This window comes from Nelumbo nucifera, chromosome 1 (genome assembly GCF_055504915.1).
Source record: "Nelumbo nucifera cultivar China Antique chromosome 1, China Antique-T2T, whole genome shotgun sequence".
Taxonomy (NCBI): Eukaryota; Viridiplantae; Streptophyta; class Magnoliopsida; order Proteales; family Nelumbonaceae; genus Nelumbo; species Nelumbo nucifera.
Window position 1 is genome coordinate 139,508,643 of NC_142649.1, and position 6,049 is coordinate 139,514,691.

Here is a 6,049-nt window from a genome sequence, read left to right on the forward strand (position 1 = left end):
CCCTCTGTAGTTTGGAACCATTAAATATTAATAACAAGAAAATGTTTTCCGGTTACCAAAATTACCCTTCTCACAGTTAAGATCTAAAAATTCCTGCTTTTCTTTGGTTTTTGTCTTTCTCATTAATACAAAAGCAGAGCAGCCGAGCAGGGAGGGCGATGATGATGATGGTGGGCCGGCTTCGTTCTTCTCGGGTTCTTCTTCCTCTTGCTTTGCGAAAAGAAGCGCCTCGGTCCCCTTTGTATCAAGCTACCGACAAAATCCACAAAATTTAAAAAATTATAGAAAGTATCAAATGTCCAAAGTAACCTTTAAGGTTCAAATTTCAGTTCAACTGCCCATCTTAATCGTCCTCTCCATAACTACTAGAAATTTCGGACAAATTGTAAGGGCATTCTCGTAACCCTATTTATTCGTCCTTAATTTAACAAAGCTAGGGTCCTCAACCTCATATTGTTATGTGCTGCAGGAGAAGAACCCCAGGACGGAAATCGAAGTAAACCCACCAAAACCTCCTACAACGCTACTTTCTCTTCTTCTTCTTCTTCTTCTTCTTCTTCTTTCACACACAGCATCAGAAAGCAGCGCAAGAAGGAACGAGTCGAGGTCGTGGATGGCGACTCAGCTTCCCGATGATTTCAAGTGTCCGATTTCATTAGAGATAATGTCCGACCCAGTCATCCTCTCTTCTGGTCACACCTTCGACCGATCTTCTATACAGCGGTGGTTAGACACCGGCAACAGGACCTGCCCTATCACAAAACTACCCCTCCCTCAGCACCCCTCGCTCATCCCAAACCACGCTCTCAGGAGCCTTATTTCCAACTTTACCCTCTCATCCCCTCCAAAGCCGGAATCTTTGCCTGAACCCCAGGCCATAATCTCCATTCTCACCTCTCCATTTTCTTCTATCGACTCCAAACTTGACTCGCTCAACCAACTCAACCCTCTCTCTAAGAGGAACCCCGCCTTCCGTCAGAGGTTAACGGATTCTGGTGTTGTTTCCGCGGTTCTTAATTGCGTTGGTTCCCTTGATCCCAATATCAAAGAATCCGCGCTTTCGCTTCTGTTGAACCTTAGTTTGGATGACGATAACAAGGTGGGCTTGGTTGCTGAAGGAGCAATTGCGCGTGTCGTTTCTGCTTTGCAAGGTGGGACACCCAACTGCAAGGCCCTTGCGGCCACTATGCTCACGAGTCTTGCCGTTGTGGAAGTTAACAAGGGGACGATCGGTGCCTACCCATATGCGGTTAGAGGTCTAGTTACCCTCCTTCGGGACGGGAACGGGAGGGGAAAGAAAGAGGCAGCCACTGCGCTTTACGCCTTATGTTCCTTCCCTGATAACCAGAGGAGAGCTGTAGAATGTGGGTCGGTGCCAATTTTGGTCGAAATGGCCGATTCCGGGGTCGAAAGGGCTGTTGAGGTTCTCAGCCTGTTGGCCAAATGCAGAGAAGGTAGAGAAGAAATGGAAAGACTCGATGGTTTTGTCGGGGTTTTAGTTCGGGTGTTGCTCAATGGTAGTCCACGCGGGGTACAGCACGCTCTCTCCACGTTGAATTCACTCTGTTCTTGTAATGAAGGAATGCGTTGGCAGGCGAAGAGAGAGGAGATTGAAGAAATTTGTTTGGGATTCCTGGAAGATGAGAATGAGAAAATTAGAAGAAATGCTTCAAGTTTGATTCAAGCTCTGCAGAGGTGTCAGTTGACGGGTTGATTTGAGTTGGGTTCTGTTAAGGGAGATTTTTGTGGGAGGTGAAGTGAAAGATATCTTTGTTTTGGGGGGGCGGGGAGTATCGGTCTTCCATTCTTCTTCATCGTCTCTGGTCCTTAGTTCTCCTCCATTAGGATAGATAGTCAATGTAAAAAAAGGGAAAGAAAAGAAGGATTAGATTTTTGGTGGGGCTGGGGGTTGGTTCTTTTGTATCATGTACATTCTTAATAAACATGAGTTCTTTGTTTTCGTTGTTTATACAGGAAATCTTCATATATTGATCGTCTGAATTATCGATCAAGGAAACTGATTTGTTTTGAATTGTAACTGAAATGAAAACAAAAGAAAAGGTAAAAAAAAAAAAAAAAGGAAAGGAAAAGCACAAGAAGGATAAACTGTTTTACTGATTTCTACCTTGTATTCTATTGGACACTAAAGGCGAAAATAAACTGCTTGCTTAGTGCTTATTTTAATTCTAAATATGCTTTACAACTATCATTTGAAGAGCGTTGGCCATTATGTGTCAAGGAGAGCTCAGTCTCCGCTTCTAAATACTGAGGTTGAGTATGTACTCTTACAAGAGAAAGAAATTCGATGGTACAAAAAAGGAAGAAAGAAATTTGAGGACATAGGATATTACAATTAAAGAGAGGTATTGGAGTATTGCACTTTTGGGCATTCATAACATGTCTGAAACAGTTACTGTTTGGTCATATATGTTTAACTTAATTCGGAACAAATTATGAGAAACTAAGAAATTTCGAAGCTAGTTTTATACGTTTTCACATTTTATTTGGATAGAGAAATGTGGAGAAAACAAGTGAAAATAAGTAATAGGCATAAATTTTGGCAAAGCTCTGAAGCCTTTTCAATAGTCATGTCTCTGTTCTGTTCAAAACAATAAGCAATCCAAGTTAGAGAGCTTATAGAGAGCATTGGACCTTAATATCAATCAAATGTTTCTGGTTTGAACCCATTTAAAGTAGTGTCATCAACATAAATGGTAGTTTGATGCTTAGCATGGTTAAACTCCCGATGTATTTCTAATTGGTGATCCCTCTGGTCGGTGCAGACCTTCCAGTTGATTGGTCAAAGGCGTACAACTTGTTTAATTGGATTATTCTAACTACCTGTTAGGTCATGGTATCATGTTCAGTTGTTGTGTAGCAACAAATGTTGCAATTCTGTAAGAAAATAAAGATGGGACTTGTCTCTGTTATCACATGGTGCCAAAATATTGTGCATGTACTGCTGGTTTAGTGATGCAGGATAGTTGGATGGTGATGGTATAGAACCGAAATTCTGGTGGAGAGATCAAAACCTTAGATCTTGAAATAAACTTGAATATGGATCATTCAAGAGGTACTAACCTCAAAAGAATTTGACTCTGATAAATGAGTCATTGATTTGACTGAAAATCAATCAAATATCAGTGAATGGGGGTAAAAACCGCTTTCAACACCATTCTATTATGCTTTAGCAAATCGATGAAGTATCACGATCCCTGTAAAGCACCACGTCTATCTAAATATCTGACAGTCAAGTATGCCACAGTGTTCTTTAGGTTCAGTCTCAATCGATACCATGCCTCAGGGGATTTGCAATGATTCATTCAGACATCAAATTGCAGTCTTAAGAAGAGGTTCAGTTCCTTTTGGCGCCTACCAATTACCAAGCGGGAGATGTTAGGTGACAAGTTTTCTCCATTGTATCTTGCACACAAGATCAACCCAAAATGACTGTAACATGCAAATTCAATCCCTGTCAATTTTGGTAGAATATAAACTAGTACAGCTTCTCAGGCATTACTAGTACAGCTTGAGCCCAGCTGCATATTGTAATTCATTGAGAAAAGAAAAAAGAGAAAAGAAAGAAAGAACTCCCCTGAGCCAATTTTAAAAGGCCAGGGTCAGGGAGAAATGCCCTGGATTTGATTCGTTTATAGTTTCGAGCACAAACAGTTAAAGGTCATTTAATAAGCACATTGAAGACAAAAAAAAGCCACCTCGGGTTCCAGAAGTTGACTTGGCTCAAAATGTCTTACATGAGTCTGGTTGGTTGGTTTTGAATTTTGAGACTGATGCTACGAACAAGGAGCTGCAGTCTGCAGGCAGGTCTAAGAGATAACGGTCCAAACCTAATTATGTTTGTCTGGTGATCAGGTCTGATAAATAAAGAAACCAACCCAACAGCAACAAGCCAGCAATTGAATGAATGGATGAACAAATAATGACTGCCATTGTTGTTTTCAACTTCTTTCACAGAAAAAACTTTTTATCTTCTCCGCTTTCCTTATCTTTTCGACTCCATTTTCATCACTTCCCGGGAGGAGAGAAAGGATGCTGCCATGGTGGAATAGATAACAAAGGAATGTCGACTACGGTTGAAAGAATCTTAAATTTCATGAGGTATTATAAGCTGCGTGGACGTATTTTCTAGGGGTTGAAGTTCCTCCATTCTTTCCGCAAAGAAAACAAAGTTAACTCTGCTTTCGCCTCGCAGTGGAGAAGAGAAACGTAGATTCTATTGGCTTCATTTCTAATACGACTTGGATCGCCGAGTAGGGTTATAGGGTCCTGGACCCCTGGTATGGAATACATAGAATGGGGTCGGCCCAAATAGTAACTGGGGTGTGGAAACATTGGAGTCGAACAAAAACAACAACAACAACAATAGAACTTTTTTCAGGCAAATTCCATTCAAACAAATACTAGTAATACAACCATGAAGTAACAAACAGAAAATAAGTCACCAGTACAAAGTGACAAGTAAACAATAAGAAAACCCCATCACCAAGTAGCAGACAAAATGCTGAAGAAGCAAATATTGAGCATCGGGGAGAGAAAACTCATGAACCCTCTGTGCACGACTCAACAACTAGAGAACGTCGAATAAAAAGAGGGCATCTACCTCGAACAGAGAAAATTGAAATGAGAAAGTCTCCCCCCACAAGAACCGGAAATTAATTATCAATCCCTCTTAAAAAGAGTAGGATTGCCAAACTAATCCAACGTTGGCAATATAAAGATAATAACAGAAATGGCATAGTTTTAGGGGAGGCCAAGGGTTACAGGCTTACAGCATATGAAACATAAAATAAAAACCCCTTTAAGTTTGCTATAAAACATCCATAACAAAACACCCCAATCAATCATCAACTCATCCCATTACAAAGCTTCCACACCCAAACATAATGAGAGCACAAAACAAGCCAACCTAACGATAATTCTTTATATAAAGAGCTTTCCTTAAAAGGTGCCCATATTGAAACGGTCGACCATCCAAAACGGGTGCCACTTCCACAATTTGTATAGTGAAACCTATAACATCCATTTTGGATCCGGAAAATTCGCCCTCAACCACACTGGCAACAAATGAGACAACTAAATGCAATGGTTCGCCGGAAAAACCATGAACTCCACCACTGACACCCACATCATGAAGCCACACAAGCATATGGATTCTGAGGCGAGTACCAAAATAAAATGAGATGACCGGAGGACATTAAAAAATCTATTGGCACTGCCAAACCTCATAGCCGGTGTCCCATGACCAGAATCAGTATCTGGAATACATGCAACACAAAAATCAATTCAGACGAGAAAGGTATCAATACTAAGCCCCTTAATGCCTGACCTGAGTTGAAACCTCTACACTATATTCATAACCTTCTTCATTCCAATTCCCTATTGAATCTAATCTGCCAAGTAGTAGGATCTTGGTTAACAACAGCACCAGAGTTAAGTAACGGTCCTGTTCCACCCTTTCAACCAAAGGCTCCATTTGAAAGGAGTACAAATACAAATATGTAAGAGGGCAAAACCTTATATATTGTATGGATTTATACTGTACATATTTGTATTTGTACTCCTTTCAAACTAAACCAAAGAAAAATACAAAGGCTCGAATAATAGTCCTATGCCATCATCTCAACCAAAGGAGAATGCCAAAGAAGAGTCAGAATGGAAAAACAGAAAAACAATAAAAAGGAAAAAAATTAGGAAGGGGAAAGGATAAATCTCGCACAATGAAGAGATAAAAGCTCGCCCATTATAGGCAAGAAGGAGAGTTCACCATTAGAGGCGAGAGAAACTGCGATATGTTATGCTTAAGGGGGTTAGTCTTCCAACATGAATTGGATATGTAACTGGTCATCACGCGGAACCACATATAATTTGGTTTGAATAATATATCCGAGGGTTCTAGGCTTAACTCCCACATGCCACAGTAGATCCACTCCATATCCGATCCATTTTATGTTATGTCAATCAACTGTCAAGGAACTAGAAAGTAGTTCCCCTAGACTCATTTGGGATATTGCTACGGGTCTGTTCGTTT

At 40.6% G+C, this 6,049-nt stretch overlaps 1 pseudogene across 1 annotated transcript; it reads left to right on the top strand.

Moving 5' to 3' along the window:
- The first annotated feature begins 276 nt into the window (after positions 1–276).
- Positions 277–1,968, top strand: LOC104585720 (U-box domain-containing protein 8 pseudogene; annotated as a pseudogene). The gene has a single exon (XR_016080260.1). The product of XR_016080260.1 is annotated as a U-box domain-containing protein 8 pseudogene (transcript).
- The last annotated feature ends 4,081 nt before the right edge of the window (positions 1,969–6,049 follow it).